The 18,585-nt window shown below is 39.6% G+C and overlaps 1 long non-coding RNA gene across 1 annotated transcript in view; it reads right to left on the reverse strand.

The window, feature by feature from the left end:
• Nucleotides 1-6,818: 6,818 nt before the first annotated feature.
• Nucleotides 6,819-18,585, reverse strand: part of LOC106782902 (uncharacterized) — a 160,567-nt gene continuing 148,800 nt past the window's right edge. The window contains exon 5 of the long non-coding RNA XR_011434177.1: nt 6,819-6,935. This is a non-coding gene — a long non-coding RNA (uncharacterized lncRNA). The remainder of the gene's footprint in view (nt 6,936-18,585) is intronic.

Below are 18,585 nucleotides of genomic sequence, written 5' to 3' on the forward strand. Positions count from 1 at the left end.
GGAGCATTGGCTGCAGATGTTAGCTCAGGGCTAATCTTCCTCAAAAAAAAAAAAAAAGAAAGAAATTAGCATCCTGACTGTTAGTCATTCGGCACATATTGACTGGATGCCGTCTATGTTGCAGCCCTGGACTGAGTGTGGGGTTACAGTGGTAAACACACACAGCCCTTCCCTCAGGGAAGCATGCCCTGGTTTATCTGACCCAGTGTCTGACAAAGGTGCCCAGGGATATACTGAAGAAAAAGAGATTATCCTGGTTTATGTCAAACTCAGACAGCTGGCAGTTTTTTTCCCAGAATGTTTAGTTTGGCTTCTTAACCACTATACGCTTAAATCATCTTGTGGAGACAATATGGTAATTAAAGGCATGGTGGGAGTTGTCAGACAGCCCCAAGCCTGTAGCTTGCCATCACCACCACCTATGACCTTGGCCAAGGTGTTTAACATCTCTGAGCTTCAGGGTTCCCAACTACAAAATGAGAACAATACCTAACTGACAGGGGGTGTGCATGTGTGCGTGTGTGTGTGTGTGTGTGTGTGTGTGTAGAATAAAGCACGGTTAGTAAAGCTTGCAGCTCAGGGCCTAGCATGTGGAAAGTTAGCAATAAATGGTAGCAGGATTTGATGTATTTTGCATTTAAAAGCCACACAATCTCTGGGGTGACAAGTGTCTTAAAGTAACCACTACGCTAAATAATACTTCCTTCTACACATCAAAGCTTACCTCCACGAGGCTCCGAGGAGCGTCCCTTCTTTCAGAATGACGTTAGGACGTGCTCAAAGCTTTAGTTTACCCGAGGGAAAATCCCCAACATGTGATGGTAACGCTACACAGAGAAATTTCAAGGAAAAAAATATAGATATAAATATACATTGATAGGTTTATATATTCAAATATAACTGTGTATATACAATTTATAAATATAAATAATAGGCACATAAGATTCATGAGAATCATAGGCTATTAGCTCTGGAAGAAGTGCTGGAAATCACCTAGATCTCATTTGATAAAAGTCTGGAAAAGCAAAATAACTTCCTCGGGCACTAATTAGTTAGTGGCATAGTGAAGACAAGCCATTAGTTCAGGGAGGTGATCCTTTATCTATCATATTGTTATATTAATTATATCATAATATTTATCACTTACCTATCATTTATCTCCATACTTTGCAATTATTGTTTCTCAAAGGGATAAATGCTATTTCCAATACAAATCCTAATACTTAAGACTTTCTCTGTAAACATAAAGACAATGCTTTGTCCTCTAATATAACACACACTTATTAATAAAAGTCTCTGGTCACTCCATGAGAGGCGCAGGGAACCATGACTGGGGGCCAGTCTGTCTGTCCTTCCTGTGGGGCAGTCACTTGGCTAAGGGCTTTGCTTGGGTTTTCTCACTAATCCTCACCCAAGATCCTTTAGGATACATACTTTGACTCTGAATATTGTCCAGCTGGGTTCACTCAGGCTCAGCGAGGTTGGGTGATTCATACAAGTTCACGCTGCTGCCCATTGATAAGGCACGACTGGAAGCTCTTCAGCCCGACTCCAAAGGCTGCAGACATATGGGAGTCTCTTGGCATTATGAATTGCTAAATCCCTCTCTTTTATCTTATTTCCTAGTGTCCAGGCTTCCCTGCCTAACCCATGATCAACCGTGCTAAGCGCTTGACTTCATTCTCAAGCTGGTTGACAGGAGATGACAGCCACATAAATCAGAAAAAACAGCCCTGGGTTTTGTGCTGATGCAGCGAAGGAGTGGTATGTATCAGCCTGGGCCTTTTGCACCTGTAGATGATGACACAGGAGTACAGTTCCTTGGGGTGTGAGGGCGACTGCCCAACAGCAGGGCCCAGTGTCCTATGGACCTGAACAGAATCAACATTTCCCAGAGCCCTTTTGAAATTACTAAGGAGATAGCATTACCCAAATATCTTTAAAAGGCCACTGCCTTTAGCAATTATCTTCCCTAATCTGGGATGCTAAATTCAAACAGCAAATGGGTACAGAATGTGACAAAGTCATCTTTTCTCCTTCAAATTTACAGCAGAGTACGTTGATGTCCGCACTGTTCATTTGACAAAGAGCACAGAAATTGAAATCAGAAACTGGCGCCCACTTCACATTAGCTACATAACCTAGAGCTTCTCAGGGACCCTGGAAGAACTTCAGTATCTTTTATATAATGGAACTGGTTCCATCTACTTTTATTTACTTAATGCGTTTATTATGCCCACCAAATGAGAATGTTGTGGACATGGATGTGAAAAATATAAAATGCTGTACAAATCCCTGATGTTACTAGCAACTAGCAGTGTTCGAAAAGAAGGCTCTGGAAGGTTTTTGATGACATGTTCATAGCAGGTAGTTTAGTGAGGCGGAGGGATTTCAGGCCTGCTCTACATGGAATGGTAGAAACCACTGAGGACATTGTGCTCCCCATTGTTAAGGGGAAGCCCACCTGTCCAGCCCAGGTCTCAGACTCCAAATGGCAGAGCTGGAAGGGACTTTTAGAGATGATCCATGCAGACCCTTAGATTATTTAGACACTTAGGGAACCAAAGACACAGAGACACAAGGGCTTGTCCAAACCCGTCCAGCGTACCCAAAACAAAAGGAGACTAGAACTCAGCTCTCTGGGAGTTAAGTCTGGTGTTCTTTTAATGTTGCCTTACTCTCTTCTGCATTTTGATTATTAAAATCTAAATTTTCTTTGAAAACAATCTAAAAGTAGAAATTTTCATGATTAATCCAGTGGCCTCTAATGGCCAGACAGTATTTTCAGAAAGCATCACAGGATAATTCAGACAAAAAGAAAATGACCTCAGGGCAGCTATGGGACCCAGGCTCGCAAATCACCACCCGAAGATGACAACCAACAGTTAATCTTGCCACTAAATGACGTAACCACAAACAGTATGACTCTTTTCCTTCTTTCTCTGGTTATTCCAGAGACAAGAAAGCACCAGCTTTTGGGGAACTTCTGGAAAAAAAGGAGACTAGGTGAGACCTTTTTTTCCGTCAAGTTTATTTAAAACCCAAGGATGGTCATGGGCTTTTGAAGGGTATTAAACCCATCCTTCCTTCTCAAACACCCTATTTTAGCTCCACCCACTCAATGCTTTTTATAAATAAGACCACTTAGTCACACAACAAAAGGAAGTAACCAAAACTGGTGGTTGCTTAACTATTTCACACATTTAAAAGTTTTAACTGACTTCAACTGAGATACACACTTGCAACTGAAACTTTGAATATGGCACATAAATTCTTGCAGTTGGAAGCTCCATTAAGAGGCTCACTTATGCAATCTTGCACCTGAAGAAAATATTCTCCCTGTGAGATCCTGCACAGAAAGCCATCGGGCAGCTCCTAGAACTAATCTTGTAATGAGGCATTCCTTACTGGAGGAGGCGGGTCAGGGGTTGGCAAGGCCACTTCATTTATGTATAATAATTATTATTTAAATGCCTGGCTCTCCATGTCTTCTACCACTTGGTCCCGTTGCCATATGCATTCGTGGTATCCCATACCTCCCCCCTTGGCATTCACCTCATTTTCTTCTAGGTTTCACAACCTCTCCCTCTTTGAATGCAGGGGCTGTGTCTGTCTTATTCCTCCTCTTTCCCCGGCATCTGGCACTCCACCTAGCAAGAGACAACTAATAAATATTTCATGATTTCCCGCTTAATGGTTTTGGTATATTCCCTAGAGATTTGCAGAATAAATCAAGTTATTTTTCCACGTGACATCCTTTACATATTTTTTTTTTTTTTTTTTTTAAGATTTTATTTTTTTTCCTTTTTCTCCCCAGAACCCCCAGGTACATAGTTGTATATTCTTCGTTGTGAGTCCTTCTAGTTGTGGCATGTGGGACGCTGCCTCAGCGTGGTTTGATGAGCAGTGCCATGTCTGCGCCCAGGATTCGAACCGACGAAACACTGGGCCGCCTGCAGCGGAGCGCGCGAACTTAACCACTCGGCCACGGGGCCAGCCCCATCCTTTACATATTTTAAGATATTTAGCAGATCTTCTCTTCTCCAGAATTAACAACCTCAAATCCTGTGCAACTCTTGACCTGACTGGTCCCCGAACCTGCCCCATTGCAGTCACTGTCCCCAGCATGTGCCTGCATTCGTCAAAATCCCCTAAAGAATGTTACAAAGACTGGGAGCAGAGGATGCCAGCAGAATACAATGAAACTGTTCTCTCTTGAGTCCACCTCTCCTCTGTCAACACAGTCTGTGTCTGCATCTTTTTCTCACTTAATCACATCATATGTTTGGATTATATTGCATTCAGGTCCTATTTATTTTCATGTGAATTTATTTGAAGGAAGCACTCCTTACTGCTTGAATTAGATAGAAAATTTGAATGTATTCCTGCTAACTTTTTCAGTCCATATCCCATGTTATTAAGAACATTGCTTATTCTTTTTTTTTTTTCTTTTGAGAAAGATTAGCCCTGAGCTATCATCCGCCGCCAATCCTCCTATTTTTGCTGAGGACAATTGGCCCTGAGCTCACATCTGTGTCCATCTTCCTTTATTTTATATGTGGGATGCCTGCCACAGCATAGCTTCATAAGCAGTGTGTAGGTCTGTACCCGGGATCCAAACCGGTGAACCCCAGGCCACCAAAGCGGAGCTCGTGAACCCAACCACTATGCCACCAGGCCAGCCGAACATTGGTTAGTCTTGGTTCTCTCATTTCATTCTTGAGGTGCCCCCCGCCCTCCCTCCAACTGTCTACAATGTTAGTGTCATATGCACCTTGAAAAGGACTAGAATTTAAAGAGTGATCCTGGTGACAACAGAAACCCAGAATTTTTTAAATTGTTCTGTAACTTTAGAGAAAACGGTCCCTAACTATGTCCAGCATGGATGTGAGACCGTCCTATATAGGAGGCCCCTAGGAAATGCCAACAGACATGAATCATCACCATCCTTCCTCTGAAAGAGCCCATCTTTCTGCTCAGAATGGCCCTCCTCCTTCTAAACAAACTCGAAAATGAGGAATGCAGGAGGCATCATCTGATAGTCAAAAGGTTGAAGCCTTTTACATATGGTAGCCAATTGGAGATTCTTCAAATCTAAGCTGATCGTTTTTCTATAAATCTGCATTAATTTTATTTTTTATTTTTTATTTTTGCTGAGGAAGATTAACCCTGAGCTAACATCCATGCCCACCTTCCTCTACTTTATATGTGGGATGCTGCCACAGCAAGGCTTGCCAAGTGGTGCTGTGTCCACACCTGGGATCCGAACCGGCAAACCCTGGGCTGCCGAAGCGGAACATGTGAACTTAACCACTGCACCACTGGGCTGGCCCCTCTGCATTACTTTTTAATACCCACCTCTACTCCAGGTATCCCCACCAGAATTCCAGATTAGGACCAATCCTTATCTTTACTCTTTCCTGTCCCCACTGCCTTTCTCCAATCTATTAGTAACCCCTGTCACGGCATCCTTCAAAATGTCAAGGAGATTCCTCTTTTTCCTCATATTCTATGCTCGATTTATTTAATCCACTTAACAAATACAAATTAAGATCTTACCCCGTGCCAGGAAATATATTTGTTGTTAGGGGTACATCTCATTCCAGAAAGTGACATAAATGAGTCATAAAGTTCCAAAACAAAAGAAAGAAATAAAACATGACACGAAAAACAAGAGAAAATGGGAGTAAAATCAGACCAGGTCTATCAAACGGAGTGAGGAGTGAGTTTTAAAACCCATCCCATGAAGATCTAGACACCACGGTTGAATCAGAGTTAACTTGAATTTTTGGACAGTCAAGGAGAAGTGGAAAAACCTAACCCATTTCACAATCAAAATTGTTCCTAACATTAAAAACAGAATTGCCCAGAAAAACCATTCTTCTTTGTCCTAGAAGCAGAGAAGCGTTTTTCCTCAAGGGTCCCTATGGAAATAGAAATGATCAAGTGTTTCCTCTCAGAAAACAAAAGAAACGATACCAAGTTTCTCTCTAATGACTTTCCCATTTATTTTCCCTTTCACCCAGGCATCCCCTTGACTCACTTCCTATTCAATTTTCAACCCACTGCATTTGAAACTTCTATCCTTACAACTTCTCTGAAACTGCCTGACATACGAGGTTCACGTGCCCGGTGACTTCACACTTCCATTTGCTACAAAATATTCTCATCTGCTCCACCTTCCTGACCTTGCACATTACTGCTAGAAGAGTTTGCATAGAGAACTACCTTGATGTGGTTGTTCTCCAGCTGAGGAACCTACTGAACACCAACCACATCAAACCAGAACTCTTCTTCCACTTTCTAAGGTGTTCAGATCCAACTTTATTTCCTGTACTCCAACACACGCTCACAAGTCCAATCACAGAGCATGCTATGTTTGGTGCCTAATCATTATACTCCTCCCCTCTTGAAGCCTCCATGTCCCTACCCACCTGTTCAACCCTGGTTCTAGGCTCTGAGCAATCCTACGCTTAAAACAAGGGGAAACAAGAATCTCTCCATTAATAATTTACTGGGGGTATGTTGAACCAGTCTTGCTGCTTACTTCCACTTTGACACAAGTAGCTTTCACCTTTTCTTCTGATCACTAGTGCCTCATACTGACTTAATTTACTTTTTATCAACCCGATGTACCCAGGCACTAATATTACACCCCCACTAATGGATCTCCACTAACTTCCCATCTTGTGGGTCTTCCGTTTGTTGACTGCTGCTTCAGCCTCCGTTGACAGCCCCTCTCCTGCTTGATGTCTACTTGTTTGGGACCCTTGATTAGAGTGACCCACCTTCCTTTCTCCCAACAGTCGAACAACCTGGTTTCACACACTGACCAACATGTCCACTTCTCAGATGACCTTGATTCCATGTTTTAGAGCTGGCCTAGACTTGAGTCTGTCAATTCTAGTTCACAGATTTCTTCAGTCTGGCCCATCCTGTAAATGAACAGATTCAGCCTCTTCATTATAGGATCCACAACAGTATTTATCCCACTCCCGTGTGTTTTTTGTTTCTTTCTCTTTTTTCCCAGTTTTTATTGAGATATAGTTGATACACATATATATTGTGAAACAATGACCACAATCAAGCTAATTAACATATCCATCGTATCACATGGTTATCTTTTTTTTATGAGGATGATTATGATCTACTCTCTTAGCAAATTTCAAGTGTACAATACAGTATTACAGTCACTTGCCACACAACGATGTTTCCTGTCAAGGACAGACCACATACATGATGGTGGTCCCGTAAGATTAGTACCACAGAGCCCAGATGTGTAATAGGTTATACTTGCCACACAACGATGTTTCCCGTCAAGGACAGACCACATACATGATGGTGATCCCGTAAGATTAGTACCACAGAGCCCAGATGTGTAACAGGTTATACCATCTAAGTTTGTGTAAGTACACTCTATCATGTTCACACAATGATGAAATCTCCCGACAACCCATTTCTCAGAACGTATCCTCATCATCAAGGGACACGTGTTTGTATTAACCGTAGTCGCTGTGTTGGGCATTAGTTTTCCAGACCTTGTTCATTCTGCATAACTGAAATTCTGAACCCTTTGACCAACATCTCCCCATTTTCCCCACCTCCCAGCCCCTGGTAACCACTATTCTATTCTAGTCTCTGCTTCTAAGAGTGTTTTTTTTTTTTTTGCTGTTCACCATTTTTAGAATGCTATACCTCTCTTCTCAAAGCCAAATCTATCCTTTAAAGCCCACTTCAAGTCCTACTTCACTGAGAATATTATAGTTTTTCACTAGTATATCATCTTTGAACTTTATAGTAGTTTTCATCTGTACCACATAAAATATCTTATAATTCTCTGTTCCCCCAGGTATATAACACAATTGTTTGCTAACAACATTGCAGTTACATAGCAAATATTTTATCTCAGCATGAAATTGCATTTCAAAATTCAGAATATTTCAAAATAGGAGAGCTGTATGGAACTTTTATAAAACAAATTATAAAGTGCTGGACTGTAAATTTAACCCATATATAGATGGAAAGATAGATAGTAGATAGATAGATAGATAGACTATTTGCATGATGTCAAAGCTGTAGAAATACTTTAGTCCCAAGCTCTCAGTCATCTTCCAAAATAAATTCTATTCTGTTGTTGGTGTTTATCTAAAAAATATATATTAAGTAAAAGACAAACTGGGAAGAGTAAAATATAAACCCCATAATGGAAGTAGACTTTGAATTAACTTCTTTAGGTTAAATTCTCTCTTAAAGATTATAATGATTGTATCAATATACCTTGTTGTGACTTTTTTGTACATTAAAAAAGTATTTAGCCTCCTATGACCAAACTTCCTATAAATTATGTTTATTTAATGTTTTTTTGACAAATATGAGCAATTAAAAGTTGGTTTTGATGGATTAACAGAAAAGAACTATCATTGCAACACAAAATAAAGTGAAATGGCGCGATTACATCTCTAGAGTCTTACCTAGCTTTACCACTGTAGGATTCTATGAAATACTAAAGCATCTGCTGCCAACAGATTCTTGAGATAACTTTCTTTTTGATAACGTATAGACTGTATACAAAGAAACGGACCCGGATAACTTTTTCTTATGGTTTTTAACTTTATTCCAAGTCTACAGTCTTTGTGATTAGAAGACTAGAGTTAAGTCTAGGCTCCACCAATAAATAGCTGTGTGACCGAGGACAAGTCAACCTCTTTGACTTTATTCCCTCATTTATAACATAGGGATAATAAAAATACTTACCCTTTCTTCCTCAAGATAATATCATGAAAAACATATGAGAGAACATATATTAAAGTGCTATGCAAATAATGTTTTATATAAAATTTAATTATTATTTTTGTCAATAAACATAATCACAAATCTTTCAAGATTACAGTCATTCAACTTGAAACAGCTAAAATTTTGCATTCACATCCGATGACCTCTTCCTGCCTTGGTTACCAGCGAATGGCCAAGCTTGTTGCTGTAAATAAATGGGCACTAGGCTGTTTCTAAAAAATACATGTGGCTCAAGATTAGACTTCTTCCCCTTTGTGGTCTCACATGTCTGACCACACAGCTATTTTTAATCATGGCCTATGCTTTTGGGTGACATCTAACACCACACGTAAGCGTCATCATCCTTATCGAGATGTGGAGATATATGACGTGTTGTGGATTACAATGTACTTCTTGTTTTGTTTTCTTTTGTTTTCCTTATCATTTTAATATGTGGGTGTTTTTTTTTCTCTTGAGAAAGATTAGCCCTGAGCTAACATCTGCTGCCAATCGTCCTCTTTTTGCTGAGGATGAGCTAACATCCGTGCCCATCTTCCTCTACTTTACATGTGGGACGCCTACCACAGCATGACGTCCCAAACAGCGCCATGTCCGCACCCGGGATCCGAACCGGCGAACCCTGGGCTGCTGAAGTGGAACGTGCGCGCTTAACTGCTGTCCCACCAGGCCAGTCCCTTATCATTTTAACATGTGCTTCTACTTTGGTAACTTTGAAAACATTCAGATCACCTCACCATATTGAGATAGCCTAGACCACTAGTTCTTCAAGTCTGTAAAGTTCTGATATGAAAGTGGGCTAGCCAACTGTACTTGACCTAATTTATTTAACTAATAAAAATGTTTTCAAAGAAAGTTTATAAAACAACGATGAATTCCCATTATTTTCAACTCTAAAATAAATTTTAAAAAAGCACTAAAGGCTGAATGATAGTATTTTAATAACCATTTGGAATCCCAACTTAGGCTGTGTCTTTAATGCTACCGCATAATGGCTGCATGCTCTTTGCCATTTCAGCTGCTTACAAAGTCTTGATGGAGAAAACATGACGAAGACTCATGAATATGTGGCCTATTGGATTGGTTAAAACATTGTTAATATTATGAGCTTATGAGTTCTGCATAGTGTTTTAGAGTTTACAAAGAGCTTCCACAGATGGCACATTGTCCTGGACTGAGCACCAACTTGGAGGTTCAAATCCCAATCGTCCTATCTCCTGCCCCTGTGAACTCGGGCAACTCAATTATTTATATTACCTGTAAAAAGGAAACAATAATATTTATCATGAAAGATTATTCCGAAGTGTCAACGAAAAGCTGACAAGGTATTTATAGCAGTACCTGCTATCTTAGTAAAACGTTATCTTGCCTTTCTTCCTGTTATCTGGAGAACTTATGAGTTCAAAAAGGCAGCCATCCTTATTATTCTCATTAAGGATAAGACTCAATGTTTAATGACTCGCTCAATGTCATATTGATTGTAAACAGAAATGGGACAAGAATCAAATCTCCCAGACTGAATCCAATGTCTTTACAATATCAGAGTACTAACCTATCTTTCATGAACTGGTTTTATCATTTGACCCCTGCCCCCCAAAATTACCAGCTGTGTATAAGATGTGTAACTCACTGTAAAATCTACATATGAGCAATGAATCAAAATCATGAATGAGCCAATATCCAATATTTTCACTTGTAGGTATAGATGTAATGTAAATGGTTGCGTTCTGACTTTTGATAATGTAATACAATTATATCTCTATTTCTATTCCATTCTATTTCTAAGAATTGATACAAAAGTTGTGTCTCTATTTTAGTGCTGTTGTATTACCATATAAGAAAATGAGACGCATTAGAAATAAACACGTCAGAGACCCAAAGTTGTTAAGGCTCAAAAAACCTTTTCTGCTGCAATTTTTACAGTATGTGAAAACATCTATTACTGAAATTTGATTACTGGGAGTCTGTGAAGATGTGCCAAGAGAATAAATTTCACACACACTGAACCATATGGATTTTTTACGTCCATAGACTATCCCAGAGAAGATTGTTTTGACAAAACCCTCTGAGAAGTCAGAAAGAATCTATGACCCAAATAAAATTCCTACAATCAGAATCAAATCCCTTACCCATATAATACTGTCTGCTTCTCTTTTTACATACGCATTCAGAAACTACAACTCCCAGAACACAGTACGGCTATGAGAAGAGAAGCATCCTAAAATGAGTGTACTCCACAGGTAAACAGTGAGAGGAAAGGTGAGACAAGTTGCCGTGGGGACTAGCTGCCCACCCCACAGGATGGGGTCAGCCTCCAAGGCCATTTCATCCTCAAAGATGGAACAGAGCGGGTTGAGGGCCGGGGGTTGTCAGCACAAAGGTGTCTGCCATTGACTCCATTCCTCAACATCACACTCCCAACCACTAAGGCCTCTCAGTAAATTTCCTCCAAATAAACACAGCACAGTTCAAAAGAATTGTGATGGATGAAAAATGTATCTTTCTTACCAGGCATATGTTCCTTCTAAAGAGAATAAATGTATCTCTTTTGAAGATGAGAAAGAACATTAGAAAAGTTGATCACAAAGAAAATCGTCGATAAATTTCCCAAAGAAGAAATTACACAGACCACAATTCAATAAAATTTGATATTAGGGGCCAGCCTGGTGGCGCAGTGGTTAAGGTTGCACGTTCTGCTTCAGCAACCCTGAGTTCACTGGTTCAGATCCCGAGTGAGGACCTACACACTGCTTGTCAAGCCATGCTGTGGTAGGCATCCCACATATAAAGTAGAGGAAGATGGGCATGGACGTTAGCTCAGGGCCAGGCTTCCTCAGCAAAAAAAAGAGGAGGATTGGTGGCAGATGCTAGCTCAGGGCTAATCTTCCTCCAAAAAAAAAATAAATCCATAACCAATCCGCTTTTTGCCAGCATAGCTTCCTTGTTCCTGCTCCCTTCTGTCTATAAAAGTCTTTCATTTCGTACAGCTCCTCAGTGCTCCTTTCTCTCTGCTAAATTAGATGCTGCCCAATTCAAATAGATTTTGTTCAAATAAACTCTTAAAATCTTTAATATGCCTCAATCTATCCCTTAACACTCCCTATCCTGATACCACAGTTCTATGGAAACCCCCAGAACAACCAGAGATTTGAATTCAGTTAGAGGAGATGAGAAATTTCAGTTTCTTGAATACCTCAGTTAATGGATTGAAATCCACGTTCACTCACCTGTTGAGGGAAATGAGAATGCAAATAGATATACAGGCTTGTGCCACATCATGACATTTTGGTGGACAGACCGCATGTATGACAGTAGTCCCATAATCTTAGCACCACATAGCCTAGGTGTGTAGGAGGCTATACCATCTAGGTTTAGGTAAGTACCCTCTACGATGGTCGCACAACAACAACAAAATTGCCTGACACACATTTGTCAGAACATATCCAGGTCGTTAAGCAACACACAACAGCATTTCTATACAAATATAAAATACACACTTGGTGTGGAATATATACTTTGCATGCCAAGACGTCCTTTTTCTTGCTCTATTTTCTTTGGGATTAAGGTTATCTAAACTCTGGCTATATCATCAATCTCGTACAGACCAAATCCTGGATGTGCTAGGTAAATAGCCTTCTGCTGTAACTCAGGCAATAAGTCAGCTATGAAGCTGCTATGAAGAAGTCTGCCTGTGGGAGTAGAGAGCAGGGAAATCGGACCTAGCCTGGGGGACCAGGGAAGGCTTCCCAAAGCAAGTGGCATTTTCACACAGGTTCCTGGGTGAGGGAGCCTCCCCTAAACCTGTCCAGTAGGTTTTATCACACCCTTTCTACAGCGAGGAAAAGGGTGATCGAGTTTGCCTGGGGGAAGGTCAGGTACTGGGGCACTGAAGGGGTTCAAGGAGCTTTATTTAGCCTTATCTATAACTGTTCACTTTTCATAAGGAGAATAGCTTTGTGTATTACTTGTGTAATTAAAAATCCATTTTTAGGGCCGGCCTGGTGGCGCAGCGGTTAAGTTCGCACGTTCCACTTCAGCGGCCTGGGGTTCACTGGTTTGCATCCCAGGTGCGGACATTTGTCAAGCCATGCTGTGGCAGGCATCCCATATATAAAGTAGAGGAAGGTGGGCATGGATGTTAGCTCAGGGCCAGTCTTCCTCAGCAAAAAAGAGGAGGATCGGCAGCAGATGTTAGCTTGGAGCTAATCTTCCCCCCCTAAAAATCTATTTTTCCATACATTTAAATACCTTATGTCCGAGATCACCTAGAAAATAATTGCCATTGATGGGATTCCAACTTCAACTCAAGTCTGTCAGACCCCAATGCTCGTAACCAATATGCTCTGGAAAACACCTAACCTTCCAATAATAAGCCAATGGGTATGGAAATCACAGTAAAAAGAATATGGAATGGGATATTTTCATTGAGGTGTCTGAGGCTCAGATGCTTTTGATGCATAGAGAGGTCTCCAACAGATCTTCCAGCATTTGGGACTCAAATCCTGCTCCAGAGCAAGAACCCAATGCCCTTCCTCCTACTAATGTATGTTCATCCATTTTTCCACATAAAAGCTGTGACATTCTTCTGGCTGCAGGTACTGTAACTTGTACGTACTGTTCTGAACGATGAAGAAAAGATGCAGAACTTAAACAAACAAATACTAAGGGCAGGACCTGCATCCTTGGCCCATAATGGCAGAAATTTCTCCCTGTTGTCAAACACACACACATCACACTCTCTCACACACACACACACACACACACACATATACCACTACCATCACCACCACCACTTTATCCAGCACGTTATTAGCAGCAAAGAGGAAATCTATGATAATCTGCTAAGAAAGAGTGATAGGCCTTATTTCACCACAATGAAGGCATCCAAGTTTTTCTGCCTTGGAAACTGGAAGCATATAAGTCAGAATTCTTAGTTGTAAGCAAAAATAAGACAAAATAAGCATAAAAAGAAATTTATGTATTAGAAGGCCAATTATTGGGTAGCTCTTATAATCTCTAGGCTGCCCAGGGTTTGGAAACTCCATCCCAAATCCTGCTGCAAAACTGTCCCATGGATTGGCCATTACCACCCCGCTGGGCACAGACACTGCTGCCTGCTGTGCTGACACTCCCAACACTGGGCACATATGCTGTACTGGGTCGTACTGGATTCCACAGCCCCGCTGCCCTGGAAACAGGCTGTGGCTGCCGCCCACACACCACTCTCCCTGGAAGGATTCTGCTGTTCCCCTTTATCGTGTGACTAGCTTCTGATTCATATTATGGTGCAGAGGCATCTGACTGGCAGGTGCTATGACATGTACCCATGTCCTAGCTGCAAGGGAGACCGGAGCATTTTAAATTTTCACTTACAAAGTGGGCCATGGGCTCTATCTTACAAGGCAGAGGACTCTTCAAGGGGTTCAATGCTGAGAAATCGAATAGAATGATGTATTGACCAAGAGCACCACGGTAGAGAAAAAGAGAACCCAAAATGTTTTTTTCTGTCCTAGTTTTCTTTTCTGAAACAGGGGACTGAAAAAACCAAAGAAGTCAATGATGGATGTGACAGACCATTTCCGAAAACTCAACACCTTCATTTTCGGCCAAGAGTAAATGAATATTTTACCCGAAGGAAACAAACCTTCATAGAGGTTAAAGTGTAGGACTGCAAACTGGTGTAGGAGAAAATAGATGCCCGATTAGTTTCCAGTTAGCCAGGCCCAGTGAGGTGCCCTTTGGGTACCAAAGCTGAAGTTCCAGCAAAATCATCCAAGGTGGTCATCCTTCTCCTGGGCAGCCCTCCGACCCTCCACCTTGAAACGAAAGAGTCAGGGTAGATCTTGGGTCTTCCTCCACCTTCTCTCTCTTGTGAATAACGTGTTTGACAGGTGAAATCCTAAGACACGATAAATGTTGTCATTATTTAACGTTGATAAAACATACCATTCTGGTCCCTAAAATCCTCAGTACCACGATTACTCCTAGTTCATGAACTATGAAAATAACTATGGGAAACCTATTCCTAATTAATCTTTCCACCTAGGGCCTAGATAAAGAATCCCAGGGGTGAAAATAAAGAGATCTATAAAAGTATCAACGCTTCAGCAAAAATGTTGCTCTTGACTTTTCCTACAAAATTAACACATTGGCTTTTAACTATAGTGGCTTGTGGTGACATCTAGTGGCTAATGGGCATATTTTGAAATCCCCAATTTGATCCATTTCATCAATTTTCCTTTTTTTTTTTTCATAAATACAATCATAATCTTTTCACTTATGGATTCTGGCCCATTTAAAGAAGAAAGTAAATATGTAAAATCTCCCTTTCTCATCACAAAGATAGAAATGCTTAGAAGAGCGATCTGTAGTTAAGAAAGGCCACCTTTTTGAAATTCTGCTTCAGTGCTCTTCAGATATCAGCTACCAATCACAGATAGTTAAAAAGACAGAAAATAAAATCATGCAAGCTCAGAAGGAATGCATGCACTGTAATCCATTAACCCCCCAAAAGTATAGGAATATGAGGCAGAATCATTAAAGATAAAATTACTGGCATGGAGGTCACAGATTGATAGTCCTGACTCTGCCACTAACTAGCTATTGTGAACTTGAGCAAACTGTAACTTCTCTGTGCCTCGATTCCATAGTTGGCGACCTCAGGTTAGAATTGAGATGACTTTCGGGACACTTCCAATGTGAGACTCTGCAAATCGCTGTCAGTCACATGGTCTTTCTCACCTAGGCCCTGTTCCTAACACCACGGAATATTGACATGCTCTGTTCTGACTCAGGACTAAAAATTTAATATATCAGTGCTCTGGCACATGAATTTTCTTTTAGGTCCCAAATTTATAATATGTCTCTGAGATTTAATTCACTTATAATCTCAATCTGTTTCATAATTATATTAGCTATTGAATAAAGCGATATGAGCTTTGGATGTTTCCTCAACTCATTTCACTAAAAGGAAAAAGGACCCATTAGCATCCTTCACTCAATATTTAATAAACAGATCTTTTCTCACTTGATCCATGAAATTCTTAATTTTGTGGAACTCCATCACGTCTTCTCACACTCTTCCAGTTTCTACACTTGAAAAGCCCTAGTCCTTTTTGTTTGAACTCATTTTATAGCTATTGACCTCCTCCACCATTTTTCTGATCTTCACTTTCCTGTTATTTTAGTTTAAAAATATAAAATTTGCATCTTTTAAAAAAATTTGTTACTGAACATTTCGAGCATGGAGAAAATTATACATAATAATATGTCAAAGACTCATGGATCCACCACTTTTTTTTGTACATCATTACATTTCGCCATATTTGACTTGGTAAAAGTAGCCCACTGCATGGACAATGGTGACCCTGTGTATATATCCCAATTCCTAACTCTATCGAAAATCACTCTCTAGGGGCCAGCCCGGTGGTGCAGCGGTTAAGGTCTCAAACTCCACTTTGGCAGCCTGGGGTTCACCGGTTCAGATCCCGGGTGAGGACCTATGCACCGCTTGTTAAGCCATGCAGGGGTAGGTGTCCCACATATAAAGTGGAAGAAGATGGGCATGGATGTTAGCTCAGGGCCAGTCTTCCTCAGCAAAAAGAGGAGGATTGGAGGCCAATATTAGCTCAGGGCTAATCTTCCTCAAAAAAAAAGAAAAAGAAAATCACTCTGTAGATTTAGGGTTTTATAATCTACCTGCATATCTTTATATTTTTATTACATATAACTATAAATAATATGTGTATAGGTTTGTGGGTTTTTAAACATTATATAAATTTTATATACAAGTATATATCCTTTTGCAATCTGTACAGAAGTGCTAACTTTAACTTACTAAAATTTACCAAACTTTTCCTTTAAGGTTTATTCCTTTATCTTTTTCTTTAAGGATCTTTCTCTAGCTCAGGCTCATAAAAATATTCTCCATTAGTTTTTTTTAAAGTTTTAACATTTATGTCTTTAGCCCATATTTTTGTGTGTTATGTGAGGTTGGGGTCTAAATTTATGGATTTTTTAATGCGTATAATCAATTATCTCAGCACTATTTATTGAGTAATCTACATTGTCTGCTGATTTCCATCTCTGTCATTTTATTTTTCAATATGAGTACAACTGTTCTGTGCCAGTTCATTTTTCTATTTGTCTTTCTTTGTTCAGATACCACGCTATTTTAATTTCCGTAATTTTAGAGTAAATCTAGATATGTTCTCTCGACCTTTATAAAAAGTGCCTTTGCTATTTTTGACCTTTCCTTTTACATATGAATTATAGCAAGAGGTTGTCAAATTCAAAGAAAAGAGCTGTAATGTAAATTTTTTTGCAATTATAAGGAATATAGAGGTTAATAAGGGCAGAGTTAATATGTTTACAATATTCTCCTCTGTGAACATAATATAGTTCTTCATTTATTTAGGTCCTCTATTTGTTTTGTGAAAAACACTAAATTTTCTCTAGTTATTCTTTCATATCTCCTGTTAGATTTATTCTGAAGTTCTACGTAATTTTTGTCACTATATAGTTTTCTCATTGTTGAAACTATGTAAAGAAAAGCTCTTTATTTTTACATGTTAATCTTGTATTTCAACAACCTTATTAAACTTTCTTTGATGTCAAATAATTTGCTTGTATCATTCCTTGGATTTTATAAGGAGAAAATGAAACCCTATGATAATTGCAGTTATTTTGGCTCTTCACTGCTAATAGTTATACTTATTTTTAATTTCTGCGTTCCAGCAAAACGTTATAGAAATAATGATAGTAACATCACAGGATAATGCTTTAAAGGTTTTACACTTAATACAACATTTGCTGTAAGTTTTTGGTAAGAAACTCTTCACAGGATTAAGGAAATTCTCTATTGTTATTTTTTCAGGAGTTTTATTATAAGTGAGTGTTGCATATTTTTTATCAAATGCTTTTTCTAAACTTATTGAGATGATGACAGGATTTTTATCTATTATTGGAGTGAAACACACTAATAAAGTTCATAATGGTAAAACGCTGCATTCTGAAACAAACTCAATTTAGTCCTAACATATTCTTTTACACAATATTAGATTGAATTTGCTACTATCTTCGGAATTTTGCTTATAAATTCATAAGAATGATGAGCTTGCAATTGTCCTTTCTGGTGTTGTCTTTCTCTGGGTTTGGTATAGAGGTTTTACTAGCCTCATGAAATGTGTTTACAAGGGTGCTGATTCTCTAGTCGTTGGAAAAGTTTATGTGGTATTGGGATTATTTGTTGCTGGCGTATTTGGTCAAATTTACTTGTAATCTTATCTGGGGCTGGATTTGCACGTTTGTGAGTGTAAGTGAAGGCGGAGGGGAGGAGAGATGTATGTCCATGCACGGGAAGATGAAGATTTTCAACCTTTCACTCAATTCCCTTAATATAGATTTATTCAAATTTTTTATTCACTTCTCAGTCAGCAAGGTAATTTACATTTTGATAGAAACTTCACCATTTATTTCCTGCATTCATAGTCCTCTCCTATGATAGTGCTAAACACCTATTGGATCTGTAGACCTGTGGCCATGACCTTTTCCCATCCCTAATATTGTTTTAGGACATCTCCCTTTTTTGTTCCTCCATCAGAGACTTCCTTGTTAACTTTACACAGAAATGGACAAATTTGTTTCTTTTTTTTAAAGACTGGCACGTGAGCTAACAACTGTTGCCAATCTTTTTTTTTTTTTTTTCTGCTTTTTCTCCCCAAATCCCCCCAGCACATAGTTGTATATCTTAGTTGCAGGTCCTTCTAGTTGTGGCATGTGGGACGCCGCCTCAAC

Source organism: Equus caballus, chromosome 30 (genome assembly GCF_041296265.1).
Source record: "Equus caballus isolate H_3958 breed thoroughbred chromosome 30, TB-T2T, whole genome shotgun sequence".
NCBI classification, from domain to species: domain Eukaryota; kingdom Metazoa; phylum Chordata; class Mammalia; order Perissodactyla; family Equidae; genus Equus; species Equus caballus.